The sequence below is a fragment of the Neoarius graeffei genome, chromosome 20, assembly GCF_027579695.1.
Source record: "Neoarius graeffei isolate fNeoGra1 chromosome 20, fNeoGra1.pri, whole genome shotgun sequence".
Lineage (NCBI taxonomy): Eukaryota > Metazoa > Chordata > Actinopteri > Siluriformes > Ariidae > Neoarius > Neoarius graeffei.
The window spans coordinates 57,029,367-57,044,831 of NC_083588.1; positions in this window are offsets into that span (position 1 = coordinate 57,029,367).

Consider the following 15,465-nt stretch of genomic DNA (forward strand, 5'->3'; position numbering starts at 1 on the left):
ACTTTTACATTGAGGAACATTGCACTGTTTTTCACAGAGCAGTGAACCTCTCCCCATCTTTACTTCTGAGAGACTCCGCCTCTCTGGGATGCTCTTTTTATACCCAATCATCTTCTTGACCTGCTGCCAATTAACCAAATTATTATTATTATTATTACACAACTTTTTCAGTATTTTGTTGCCCCGTCCCAACTTTTCTGAAATGTGTTGCTGACATCAAATTCAAAATGAGCGTATATTTTTCAAAAAACAATAACATTTCTCAGTTTCAGCATCTGATATGTTGTCTTTGTACTATGTTCAATGAAATATAGGGTTTCCAGGATTTGCAAACATTCACATTCTGTTTTTATTTATGTTTGACTCAGTGTCCCAACTGTTTTGGAATTAGGGTTGTATTTGAGGTCAATCTTAAAACTCTATGAACCTCTCCTACTGGTGGTTGTGCGCCATTATGGTTGTTCAGAAATCCTTTTTTTTCCCTCCCTCAATGTCCCTTCTGGGACTCCATCCATCCATCCATCCATCCATCCATCCATCCATCATCTGTAGCCACTTATCCTGTCCTACAGGGTCGCAGGCAAACTGGAGCCTATCCCAGCTGACTACGGGCGAAAGGCGGGGTACACCCTGGACAAGTCGCCAGGTCATCACAGGGCTGACACATAGACACAGACAACCATTCACACTCACATTCACACCTACGGTCAATTTAGAGTCACCAGTTAACCTAACCTGCATGTCTTTGGACTGTGGGGGAAACCGGAGCACCCGGAGGAAACCCACGCGGACACGGGGAGAACATGCAAACTCCGCACAGACAGGCCCTCGTCTCATTACCCCCTATCAAAAATCAAAATCAAGTGGGTCACAACACTTCTGCTGGAGGGAGTGTGGATCGGACTCGGCAGACCATGCGCATATTTTTTGGTTATGCCCACATGTTCAGCCTTTTTGGAAGGGAGTGGGAAACTTGATATCAGAGGTTCTGGACCTGGTCATTGATTTCTCTTTCAACATTCTGTACCTCGGACATGTCCCTCAAAGTCTTAGTAAAAGTGACACATATCTCCTGAAGATATTTATGGTCGCAAGTAAAAAAAAACAATAACTAAATGCTGGCTTCAGAAGAACCCTCCCACCATCTCTGCCCTCATCAGTGTAATCAATACTATCCGTCTGATGGAGAAAATGACTTTCACCCTTCGACTTCAAAAAGAGAAGGGGGATGTACTTTGGAATAAATGGGACTGTTATTACCAAATAAACATTGAATAGCTATATCTATATCCTCTTGATACCTCTTAAATCTGGTGGTATGTACCTGTGAAAGTTTTCTTTTCTTTTCTTCCTTTTCTACTGATTGTATTACGTACTGTCATGTCCCAGACCTCCCCTGTTTCTGTTTTCTTGTTGGAAAAAAAAAATTATAAAAAAATAATAAAAAAAGTGTTTAGAAAGGCCCTCGTCGGCCGTTGGGCTCAAACCCAGGACCTTCTTGCTGTGAGGCGACAGTGTTAACCACTACACCAGCATGCTGCGCTTCTGGGACTCCATAGTGTTCTATGTAGCCTACAGTGTTGGCACTATTGACAAATCTAAGTTAAGGTATTACTCAAGTCTGATTAACACCTTTACTTTCACTCGGGGGCGGCACAGTGGTGTAGTGGTTAGCGCTGTCGCCTCACAGCAAGAAGGTCCGGGTTCGAGCCCCGTGGCCGGTGAGGGTCTTTCTGTGTGGAGTTTGCATGTTCTCCCCGTGTCCGCGTGGGTTTCCTCCGGGTGCTCCAGTTTCCCCCACAGTCCAAAGACATGCAGGTTAGGTTAACTGGTGACTCTAAATTGAGCGTAGGTGTGAATGTGAGTGTGAATGGTTGTCTGTGTCTATGTGTCAGCCCTGTGATGACCTGGCGACTTGTCCAGGGTGTACCCCGCCTTTCGCCCGTAGTCAGCTGGGATAGGCTCCAGCTTGCCTGCGACCCTGTAGAACAGGATAAAGCGGCTAGAGATAATGAGATGAGACTTTCACTCAGCATGTATAACATGTTTAATTGTGTGGTGATAAGGTATTGCACTAGTAGTAGACGTACGTATAAGAATGCTTTGTGATGAATTGTATTGTGTCAGTATTTCCATGCAATCAATCATGTTTCCTAAGCTGTAGTTAGCCAGTATCACACCATGTAGGAAGGTGCTTAAGCATGCCAGGGTTTGACACTGAAACAATTGTTATTTGTGTGGGAGCACAAACAAGGGCAATAAGTTAAAATACTTCTGAGAGGACTGGTAACAGTTTCCAAAATGACATTAAGATAGTCTGAGGTTGGAAATGTAGACACACTTAGAAGACAGTTCGGGACACTTACAGTTTTGCTATGATGGCTGAAGACTACGATCACTATGATAACTTTAGGACTGCAGTTGTCATGAACAGTTTTGCACTCAAGTCTCCATCAATTGATCAACAGTTTATAACTTCAACAAAACAGACTTCATGTTAAAACTATAATGAATTTCCTGGTTACACAGTTATACGTTTTGACTATATAGGACCAGGCTTGTAGTACTTGAGTCCAACTCGTGCCCTAATTTTAAGAACTCATGACTTGACTTGGACTTGAGCACTGATGACTCTGACTCATGCATTAACTGCATTCAGACTCGAAAATTGGAGACGAGGACTTGGATTTTTTTTTCTTTATTGTTTGTAACATCATAATTTGGCATAAGATATTTATCTCATCTCATTATCTCTAGCCGCTTTATCCTGTTCTACAGGGTCACAGGCAAGCTGGAGCCTATCCCAGCTGACTACGGGCGAAAGGCGGGGTACACCCTGGACAAGTTGCCAAGTCATCCATCACAGGGCTGACACATAGACACAGACAACCATTCACACTCACATTCACACCTACGGTCAATTTAGAGTCACCAGTTAACCTAACCTGCATGTCTTTGGACTGTGGGGGAAACCGGAGCACCCGGAGGAAACCCACGCGGACACGGGGAGAACATGCAAACTCCGCACAGAAAGGCCCTCACCGGCCACGGGGCTCGAACCCAGACCTTCTTGCTGTGAGGCGACAGCGCTAACCACTACACCACCGTGCCGCCGTAAGAGATTTATATTTACATTAATTTGTATACTAATTTCATGCATCGTGAATGCACATTCATCTGTTCATACATCATGTTCAGGAACAAACGTTAACGGCGCTAAAATGCCTGGAGAGACGCCGCTAGGATTGTCCGCTTTACTTATACAGACTTCTCGTGCAGTGGGGAAAAAATGCACTGCTGTGTGTTCCATATGTAGAAGAACTATCGAGGAGACGACCGGGACAACCTCAAACTTCAATCATCATTTGGCAAGACTCCACCCAGAGAAGGAAGTGACACACTATGTTCATTGCTCTGTTGATAGTGGGCAGGGCTTGCTGAGCAATGAACTAGCTAGTGTTAACCCTCTCTCATGTTATTTGCCCTTTTGATAGTGGGAGGGGCTTGCTGAGCAATGAGCAAGCTTTTTATCTGTAGCCTGTTAACTAAAATGGGGCAGTCGAGCAGGAACGTTAGTCCAACACAGTAGCAGAGACGCTTTCACATAAAGGCAGCAACAGCCACCGTCAAATGGCGTGGTTGGAGTCTTGTTCTCAGACTCAACTCGAAATGTTATTTAATGACTTGGATTTGAGCACTGAGGACTCAAGCTTTAGTGACTCAACTACAACACTGTATAGGACACAGGTATAGAAGTGAGTTATTTATAATCGCACTATCTGTTATCACCCAGATGAGGATGGGTTCCGTTTTGAGTCTAGTTCCTCTCAAGGTTTCATCCTCATGACGTCTCAGGGAGTTTGTCCTTGCCACGGTCACCTCAGGCTTGCTCATCAGGGATAGATAAATTTATTAGGGAAAAAATTAGCTCAGGGCGGCACGGTGGTGTAGTGGTTAGTGCTGTCGCCTCACAGCAAGAAGGTCCGAGTTCGAGCCCCGTGGCCGGCGAGGGCCTTTCTGTGCGGAGTTTGTATGTTGTCCGTGTGCATTTCCTCCGGTTTCCCCCACAGTCCAAAGACATGCAGGTTAGGTTAACTGGTGACTCTAAAGTGAGTGTGAATGGTTGTCTATGTGTCAGCCCTGTGATGACCTGGCGACTTGTCCAGGGTGTACCCCACCTTTCGCCTGTAGTCAGCTGGGATAGGCTCCAGCTTGCCTGCGACCCTGTAGAACAGGATAAAGCAGCTAGAGATGATATGAGAAAATTAGCTCATATGTCTAAAGACTTTATTTTTTCTGTAAAGCTGCTTTGCGACAATGTCTGTTATGTCATGTTAATGTAGACAGAATAAATTTATTTATTCTTGTTTGCTTTTTGTGCATACTTTATTCTTGTCAATGTCCATCTCCTTTTATTGTTGATTGACCCTGGTTTGTTCTGACCCTGTTTAACTTTGCTCCATGCTCCCATGCGCCTTGCATTTACGTTTACTGTGTGTGCCTGGGTGTGCATGTCTTTATTTAATGTTTATCATATTTTAGATCATACTTGCTTTTTCCTTTCTTTAATTTCCCGAGACAGTTAGATTACAGTAAGTGGTAATGATGTAATTATTTTTGCTGTAGTAAACTCTATTAGAAAACAATTACAAATCCCAACAGTGGTTGTCGACTCAGTGGATGTGAGAACAGTGTGATCGATTTTTGCCATCAAAGGAATACCACAATGCAGTTAAATATTGGCCCTTCCTTCCTCCCAGAATAATTCATACCAACACATCAATGCACACTCGATCCCGAGACTAAAAGATATGAAAGTGCACACTATTATTAGTGCACATAGATAACCCACTTTAATGGTGTGTCAGTTTTGTTGTTGGATTACCAGAAACACAACGCAGAGTGCTGGGCCGCGGAGTAGAGCCAAGATACAGACACACAGAGAGGAACCGATCAAATCAATCACCTTCAACTTACTTAGTGTCAGAGAGAGAGAGTGTTTGAGAACTTCAAAGCCTTTTATTTTTCATGATGAGTATGCATGTCAGTAGTCTCAATGATAAACAGAAGGTGGCCTTGCCTTAAAGCGATTTAACCAGGAAATTTTGAAATTACAAGCTTTGAAATGTCATCATTATACATTAATACAAGATGTTCTGCAACCCCGATTCCAAAAAAGTTGGGACAAAGTACAAATTGTAAATAAAAACAGAATGCAATGATGTGGAAGTTTCAAAATTCCATATTTTATTCAGAATAGAACATAGATGACATATCAAATGTTTAAACTGAGAAAATGTATCATTTAAAGAGAAAAATTAGGTGATTTTAAATTTCATGACAACAACACATCTCAAAAAAGTTGGGACAAGGCCATGTTTACCACTGTGAGACATCCCCTTTTCTCTTTACAACAGTCTGTAAACATCTGGGGACTGAGGAGACAAGTTGCTCAAGTTTAGGGATAGGAATGTTAACCCATTCTTGTCTAATGTAGGATTCTAGTTGCTCAACTGTCTTAGGTCTTTTTTGTCGTATCTTCCGTTTTATGATGCGCCAAGTGTTTTCTATGGGTGAAAGATCTGGACTGCAGGCTGGCCAGTTCAGTACCCGGACCCTTCTTCTATGCAGCCATAATGCTGTAATTGATGCAGTATGTGGTTTGGCATTGTCATGTTAGAAAATGCAAGGTCTTCCCTGAAAGAGACGTCGTCTGGATGGGAGCATATGTTGCTCTAGAACCTGGATATACCTTTCAGCATTGATGGTATCTTTCCAGATGTGTAAGCTGCCCATGCCACACGCACTAATGCAACCCCATATCATCAGAGATGCAGGCTTCTGAACTGAGCGCTGATAACAACTTGGGTCGTCCTTCTCCTCTTTAGTCCGAATGACACGGCGTCCCTGATTTCCATAAAGAACTTCAAATTTTGATTCGTCTGACCACAGAACAGTTTTCCACTTTGCCACAGTCCATTTTAAATGAGCCTTGGCCCAGAGAAGACGTCTGCACTTCTGGATCATGTTTAGATACGGCTTCTTCTTTGAACTATAGAGTTTCAGCCGGCAACGGCGGATGGCACAGTGAATTGTGTTCACAGATAATGTTCTCTGGAAATATTCCTGAGCCCATTTTGTGATTTCCAATACAGAAGCATGCCTGTATGTGATGCAGTGCCGTCTAAGGGCCCGAAGATCACGGACACCCAGTATGGTTTTCCGGCCTTGACCCTTACGCACAGAGATTCTTCCAGATTCTCTGAATCTTTTGATGATATTATGCACTGTAGATGATGATATGTTCAAACTCTTTGCAATTTTACACTGTCGAACTCCTTTCTGATATTGCTCCACTATTTGTCAGCACAGAATTAGGGGGATTGGTGATCCTCTTCCCATCTTTACTTCTGAGAGCCGCTGCCACTCCAAGATGCTCTTTTTATACCCAGTCATGTTAATGACCTATTGCCAATTGACCTAACGAGTTGCAATTTGGTCCTCCCAGCTGTTCCTTTTTTGTACCTTTAACTTTTCCAGCCTCTTATTGCCCCGTCCCAACTTTTTTGAGATGTGTTGCTGTCATGAAATTTCAAATGAGCCAATATTTGGCATGAAATTTAAAAATGTCTCACTTTCAACATTTGATATGTTGTCTATGTTCTATTGTGAATACAATATCAGTTTTTGAGATTTGTAAATTATTGCATTCCGTTTTTATTTACAATTTGTTCTTTGTCCCAAACTTTTTTGGAATCTGAGTTGTAGATGAAAAAAAATGAAGCAGACTTTAGCTTAAAAATCATGTGAAAGTTGTAACATCAGTCCGCTGGGTCATTTCCCCACGCGTGGCCAGACTGGATTAGCCAGATACATTGGATGGATGGATGTATTCGGAGATGAAAATGAGGGTGGCGCTGCGTGAATTAGGATTCTGCACGTCTTCTTCATTCCGTCCTGGATCCAAGACATTTGGCCGAGTGGCTTCATCAAGTAAAGCGAGAAAACTTTACTCCTCGAAAAAGCAGCAAATTATGTAGAAGATTGTTTTGTGGAGGACTTGTATGAAAAAAAAAATCACTAGGAAGAAGCGAGACACAAGGCAGAAATGACAACTGAAGCCAGACGCGATCCTGACTTTGTTTCACCAGAAAACACTGACAGCACACCATGTCACGCATCAAACGGATGGAAGATAAGCAGGTAAATATATATTTTAAAATAAAACAGGCAATAAACTTGCCACTACTTTATTTTGATTCCTTCTCTAATACTGCATTGCTGTAATTTTTGTTGAGAAATGCAAACAAATTGACTGAGAAGTCACGCTAGACCATAATATTATACTATAGTCGAATATAGCGTACACTTCTACACCTCCGCTGTTCTCGCGGAAAATGACATCACGCATGATGGAGTTATGGCGGCCTCCCTGACAAAAAACAGTCCCGTCTAATCTAATTTCATCACTTTAGTGGTTATATTGTTAAAAACAAATTCAACATGCACCTTTTTTTATATAAAGGACAGACATAAAGATTGACTTTTAGCTCAATTTGTTTATCTCTCATCTCATTATCTCTAGCCGCTTTATCCTGTTCTACAGGGTCGCAGGCAAGCTGGAGCCTATCCCAGCTGACTACGGGCGAAAGGCGGGGTACACCCTGGACAAGTCGCCAGGTCATCACAGGGCTGACACATAGACACAGACAACCATTCACACTCACATTCACACCTACGGTCAATTTAGAGTCACCAGTTAACCTAACCTGCATGTCTTTGGACTGTGGGGGAAACCGGAGCACCCGGAGGAAACCCACGCGGACACGGGGAGAACATGCAAACTCCGCACAGAAAGGCCCTCGCCGGCCACGGGGCTCAAACCTGGACCTTCTTGCTGTGAGGCGACAGCGCTAACCACTACACCACCGTGCCGCCTGGCTTGAACATTCTTTTGTTAAATATAAATATCATGGGGGCCGCACGGTGGTGTAGTGGTTAGTGCTGTCGCCTCACAGCAAGAAGGTCCGGGTTCGAGCCCCGTAGCCAGTGAGGGCCTTTCTGTGCGGAGTTTGCATGTTCTCCCCGTGTCCGTGTGGGTTTCCTCCGGGTGCTCCGGTTTCCCCCACAGTCCAAAGACATGCAGGTTAGGTTAACTGGTGACTCTAAATTGACCGTAGGTGTGAATGTGAGTGTGAATGGTTGTCTGTGTCTATGTGTCAGCCCTGTGATGACCTGGCGACTTGTCCAGGGTGTACCCCGCCTTTCGCCCGTAGTCAGCTGGGATAGGCTCCAGCTCGCCTGCGACCCTGTAGAACAGGATAAAGCGACTAGAGATAATGAGATGAGATGAGATAAATATCATGACACAGATAATTCCCCAAACAGTTGACTCTACATTAGCATCGGCATTGAAAGTTTCAGGATGATTTAAACCAGTGGCATTTTGAGCCATATTTAACCAAAAAATTCTGATTTTTTAAAATAAAATTGGTCAATATTAACACCAGCATTGTTGAGTTTCATAACAGTACAGTCATATCATTTAGTTTACAGCTCAAAAAAAACAAAAAAAAAACAAAGCAAAACAAAAAACCCACACATTTAGTACTTGCACATGCAGTACTTCTTTAAGTGACTGGGTTTTTTTTTCCCCCCCCCCACACACTCGCCCACTAAATTGGATGAAGTCTTTAACAACTCAGTCTTAATGTCCAGCTGTGACAGTGTGCTGCCTCGTCTTTGGCCTATTTTAGTTCTGAGTTTGTTCTCAATCTGATCCATTTGAGAAAATGAACGTTCTTGTGCTTCTTGTTCCTTTTTAAGTTTTCTTTTCATTGCTACACTTGGGTTGGTGTGGGTTTATGGTTATCCATGTGTAGCATCTCTCAGGGACATTTCACGCCCACGTTATTACTGTAGAAGGCACCCCTCTAGGAATTTAAGGTCAATTCCTTGGTTGTCATCTTCATTTCCTGTTCTTATACGTATATAAAACACGTGGACGTTATTCCAGAGAAAGGACACCATTTCCAGTTGAAAGTGCAGTTAAGTCCAAAATCTAGTGGCAACAAAGTCTGTAAACACGACCAATTTGTTCTGCCGTTTAAAAATACCACACAGCTGAATACACACGGACTGTAAACGTTCCTTATACGTTCAGTCTTGAAAAATGTAATGCCATGTTGCTATTTTTTCATACACATGGTTTCACCAAATCTTCACAGTAGCCATGTTTACATTACATTAATGGTATTTAGCAGATGCTCTTATCCAGAGCGACGTACAACATACCGAAAGCAGCCTGGGGAGCAGTTGGTGGTTAGATGCCTTGATCAAGGGCACTTCAGCCATTCCTGCTGGTCCAGGGAATCAAACTGGCAACCTTTTGGTCCCAAAGCTGCTTCTCTAACTATTAGGCCATGACTTCCCCATGGACACATTTTTGACATTTGGGATGAATTCATTCTGATTCAAACTTTGTGGCAACAGTTTGGAGAAGAACCACATATGAGTGTGATGGTAAGGTGTGGGGCGGCACGGTGGTGTAGTGGTTAGCACTGTCGCCTCATGGCAAGAAGGTCCGGGTTCGAGCCCCATGCCCGGCAAGGGCCTTGTTGTGTGGAGTTTGCATGTTCTCCCCGTGTCCGCGTGGGTTTCCTCCGGGTGCTCCGGTTTCCCCCACAGTCCAAAGACATGCAGGTTAGGTTAACTGATGACTCTAAATTGACCGTAGGTGTGAATGTGAGTGTGAATGGTTGTCTGTGTCTATGTGTCAGCCCTGTGATGACCTGGCGACTTGTCCAGGGTGTACCCCGCCTTCGCCTGTAGTCAGCTGGGATAGGCTCCAGCTTGCCTGCAACCCTGTAGAACAGGATAAAGCGGCTAGAGATAATGAGATGGTCAGGTGTTGGCCATATAGTGTATGTTCACATGCTGCTTGATGACCAGCACAACAAAAGACACTTTAAGACTATGATTTGAATATCTGTTTTGCTTTAAAGGGGAACTGAAGTCATTTTTAAACTTGCTTTATTTCTTCATTAACGTGTTATTTAATTACGTTTTTGGTTTTATTAACCTTATATCGTGACTCGTATTGGCATATTATATTACACTTATCAGCCTTTTCGCTTTTTAGCCATGTTGAATGTAGTTCGTTTGGTCCATGGCAGGCGTCGCTTATCCGCACGATCTTCACGAGACTTGTGCGAGACTTGAAACGTGAAGTGTCAGCACCGCCATTTTGAAAACTGTTTACACAGCAGCCAGATCGCCATATCATTCCAATTTAGATTAATTTTGAGATTTGCCAGCTTCATCAGTGATGGATATCATTCCATATGACTTCAAACCATTCGTAAAATGAAAAAAAAAAAGCTTTCAGACACTAGTCCGTCGCGCTGGTTTTTACGTCATTACTGTTGCACAATTAAAACGTGCCAGATCAGTCGGCTGGTGGGTTTTCAAAATAATAAACACATGCATGTATTTTTGTGATAAATCCATATTATTCTGAGCGTATTTCCCACATTAATCAATACAAAGTACCTGCAGCTTTCAGTTCTTTTTTAAATCAAGGCTGAATACTTTCTTCTTTGCCGCTGCCTTTTATTTAATCAAATTTGAGACTTTTAATTTGATTTCTTTCAGTGTGACCACAATGCATGATGGGATATATTGCTTTGGTTAGTGACCATCGGTTGTACACTACTTTTCGTGATGCATTGTGGGATACTTTGAGTGCATTATATAGGGTGTAAATAATTCTCACTAAGGTTTCGGACAGCACTACAAAATGGCGTCCCCACTATATAGTGCCCTATATAGTGGGTAGGGAGTGATTTCGGACACAGGGAAAACTTCCGTCTTGATTACATCAGCATTTGAAAGCGGGCACACGCGTCTTTTGACAACGTTGGCAGATGTTGGTCACTTTGATTTCCACTGTACGTTTTACTTCCGTCCTACGATGTCTCACACAGGTCTCAGTGAATCTCGTTTACGGACGTTGCTTTGACATATGGACTGATATATTACAGAGCATATTTCAAAACACTTATAACTTGCTATAGCAGTGACAAAATAGCGATCAAAAATGCATTCATACGTTTTATAAAACGTGATAAATAGAATTTTGCTAAAAAAAAATTTGCCTTCAGTTCCCCTTTAAATCACTGGTTTTAAAGGGATCCTCCAGCGGATTTATTCTCCAACTTATTTTACGCAAAAATAGTCACAGATTTCATAAATCACACTTTCATTTTCTGAGACCAAATAGTGTTCAAGAAAAATGAATTTTCTTTAAAATGCCAGATGGGTTTGATGTATGTGATGACATCAGGTAGTGGTCACTTGGAGCAACTCAGGTGTTTATATTCTCTGTTTACATCGTAGTTTTGCTAATTTTACAAGTATTTTTACCAAATTTATCAGTTTGTAAATAAGCATGCTTCATTGTGTAGCATATAAACGCCACAGTGATGGTAAAAACAAGGCACAAGCGGGAACTAGACTGTATTTCCACAGAGAAAATGCAAAGTGTGCTTGATCAGCTGTGGCAAAGTGTTACCAACAGAAACTGGATCAGACATGAGACCTCGCTCTGTAAAATGTTTTTTTTATTATTATTTCTACAGAAAAAGCGTGTAGTGTAGTGTGTGTGGCTGCGTGCTCTAAAATCTGCTTTAAACCATGTCACACATACACTGTTAATTTACCCAGCACCATCTGTCGATCATGTAAAAAAGATTTTAGAGCATGAAGTATCATGTCGCGCTGCGAGTTGAGCCATTTAAACCTAAATTTTAGAGCATGCAGCCACACACACCTTCTGTAGATCATGTGAAAAAAAGATTTTGCAGCGCGAGGTCTCATGTCTGATTCGGTTTCTGTCGGTGACACTTTGCCACAGCTGATCAAGCACACTGTGTTTTCTCTCCTGAAACACAGTCTAGTTCCAGCTTGTTTTTTCTTTGTAGCATCACTGTGGCCTTTATGTGCTATACAATGAGGCATACTTATTTAAAAACTGATAAATTCAGTAAATCTATGATGTAAACAGAGAATATAAATAGCCGAGTTGCTCCAAGTGACTACTACCTTTGATGATGATGCCCTTGATTGTCACTAGTCACATGTACCAGCGAAATTAGCCGTCAACCTGTCTGTACATATCCAACATACAATTGACATAGGGTAGACAGGACAGGAAGACAGGGATGAAGATAAAAAGGAAGCACAACATGAGGAGAGATAAGGAAAAAAAGAACCCCCCCCCCCACTATGCTCCTGTCAGGAGTACAGTGTGGGAACATTTAAAAAACCTTTGCACATAAGCACACAACAACACAACAACACTTTAAACATGGGACTTGGGGGGGTGGGGAATCAGGTAATCCAGCGCAAGCAAGCAGCCGTCCACTCCTGCAGCCATGAAGGCGTTGGTCACACACCCGCTTGTCACACTGGGGGTAAAAATGGTGACCGCGGAAAGTTAGAGAAGGAATGCGAGAGCGTCTCCTGGCAGGGACTTTCAGGGGGAAATGTTGTCTCAGCAATGGCCTGAACCGAGGCCGGTGCTGTCTCAGGGAGCCGAATGTCGATAAGATACAAATTGTTTGGTTTTTCCAGACACAGTCTTTGCATGTCCACACCGCTTGTCCATATCTGTCCATTCTATTCAAATTGATCTCCGAAAAATGTATTCCTTGCAAAGCTGAAAGCTGCTCCGAGATAACAACCATTTTGTGGTTAAAGTTCTGAATGTGCACAGTCCGAGTGCCAACAGCTTTGCCCACCACTCCAATCATATCGGGCAGCTTTGTGGGGCTTTGGACAGCTGTCAACGTTGTCTGATTTCCTCGATATACCAGGGCAATGCCTAATCCAATCAGCAAAAGTCCTGTAATCATGGTTCCGAATAGGTAGATATCTTCAATGTCCTCCACAGGAAGAATTGCCAGGCACACGACCCGCCACCGCTCCCACGCATCCATCGTGTAACCAGCCACAAACTTTCTGGCAGGACAGACGGGTTCCCCCGAACCCAGGCTTCTCGTCGAGAAAACTGTGTCAATTACATTAGGAGACCAGTTTATCAATTCCATGCTTTTTTTAGTTTAGAAAGTAATGCAGGGAGAGTCTCTTCAAAAAGTACAGCAGATGAGACAAGACACAGAAGCACAAGCAGGGAAAAAAAGGAGGGAGAGGGAGAGCAGAAAATGCGACCGCCTTCTGTGGAAGCACGGAGAGGAAAAAAAAAACCTGACCTGACGTCATAATCACATACGTTACTACCACAGGAAGCCCGTCTGACATTAAAAAAAAAATTCCTGAACACTATTTGGTCTCTGAAAATGAAAAAGTTTGAAAACCTGTGACTGCTTTTACTTAAAATAAGTTGGAGAATAAATCCCCTGGAGGATCCCTTTAACATAACTGCATCCATCTAATTGGTCATCACAAATAATCGTTTAAAAAGTGTTGTGGGACATACACTGAACTGCTACTGAATGCACTTTGATATTTGTCAAAGGGTGATAGAGGACGCTCATGAGTACCCTTTCAAAGCCTGAAATGAGAACTGGGACACCCTACGGCCACACAGACCTAGTGGGCATGTGCAAACGTCCTCAAGTTCACAGACGCACCATTTGAGAAAGGGCTTGTGTTTTGAGGTCTCGTGATCTTCTGATGTCCAATCTAATCATCTAGAGAGTCATCTCTGATCGTGCAGCTGTCCAGTACAGTGAGAATCAAACCCTGAGGTGCCGAGTGGGCTGTGAGGAGATCTTGAAGTGCAGGGTGAAAAGATACTCCTCTCTTTCATTCCTTCTCATTTTCTGAAAGACTCATTCGAATCTTCTCTATTGCTGTAAAAGTTGCCTATGTTTAGCCTATTTTTGGGGGTGCTCAAGCACCCCCAAAAACAAGCTCAGCACCCCCTAGCTCAGCACCCTCAAAAACACTGCTTTTGGACGTAATTTTCAGAAATAAGTGCCCTTGCGCACTGTGCAATGAATGTGTGCGCGGGCGTGTGTGTTCTTGAATTCACCTGTTACGTGATAGTTCTATGAGCAGTAAAATACCTCTCCTCCTTGCGTCCCCTCTGATTGGGTTGCCTATCCGCGCGAGTGCTTGCTACGACATGGTGGTTTTTTTAACTGGATTCCACGCCGATGAGGAACTCGAAGTAGCACCTGAGTATTACTGGCATAACGAGATATGAAGGTACGGACTGGAATTACAATTGTTAAACACAACACAATAATATGCATAATGCAATATTGACGTTCCCTGGTCTATGAACAGAATGATAAAAACGACATTTATCATCCATATCGAGATACTTTGTGGTTGTAAATGTGTAGATATCATAGTTTATTGGGTCAGCTTCTGTTAAAACATTGCATAAGTCTAGTCTTGTCTAGTCAAGTCTAGTCTAAATGCGGAATAAAACGTGGAAACACTGTCGTTCAAGCCAGGTGTCTCTGTCAGCTCTGGGAGCTAAGCACCCCCAAAGATCAGATGCTAGAATCACCCCTGGTTCTTGCCATCTATCCAGACAAAAAGAAAAGATGACACATGCAGTACTCACCATCCACTGTCTTATCATATGGCGTCTCAAGCAGGATGCAGAAATCATCCATAGCAACAGAAGACAATAACTACTGGCATGATCTGTCCATCATGTAATATTTTCAGACAAGCCAGACCACAAACACAGTGACCCAAATGCAAACGAAACCACAGGTCAAGTTGTGTTGCATGGGTTCTCGTTTATCATTCAGAAATCTTTCATACGTTTCAGTTGGCTGTGGTTTCACAGCACTGGTTTTCATCAAATGCCTCTGGTGGGATTGATCGTGGACCAAAATTAGCCTGATGGTTGGTGAGAATCCTAATTTCCTTCGATCGTACAGTAGTCAATCATTATTTGATTTCCATTCACAGCACTGTAATCTGAGAGAACCTAATTAGAGAGATGATTACTGTTGGACCAATCAAACCTGGGTAATTATCACACTGTGACTCATTTGCATTCACTGTGCATGACTTGGCATGTAATGTTGAAGGAATTAATTGCATCATTTGTGTGTGTGTGTGTGTGTGTGTGTGTGTGTGTGTGTGGGGGGCGAAAAACCAACACAAGCTGAACCAGATTGAATAAATATGCAGAATGATATGGTACAGTAGTAGAGATGCAGTAGTGTGAAATAAAATAAGTATATAGAGACACTACAAAAGCTTGATATGACAAAAGCGCTCATCTTTTATCCATTACACTGAAAACCAACTGCATTGTAAATACCAGAGCGACCGCTACAATTATTGACAGTCCATAATTATTGACGCTTTTTCAGATTTAACAATAAAAAACAATTTTACAAACTTGAGTTTCAGTTAGGGTGGCACAGTGGTGTAGTGGTTAGCGCTGTCACCTCACAGCAAGAAGGTCCGGGA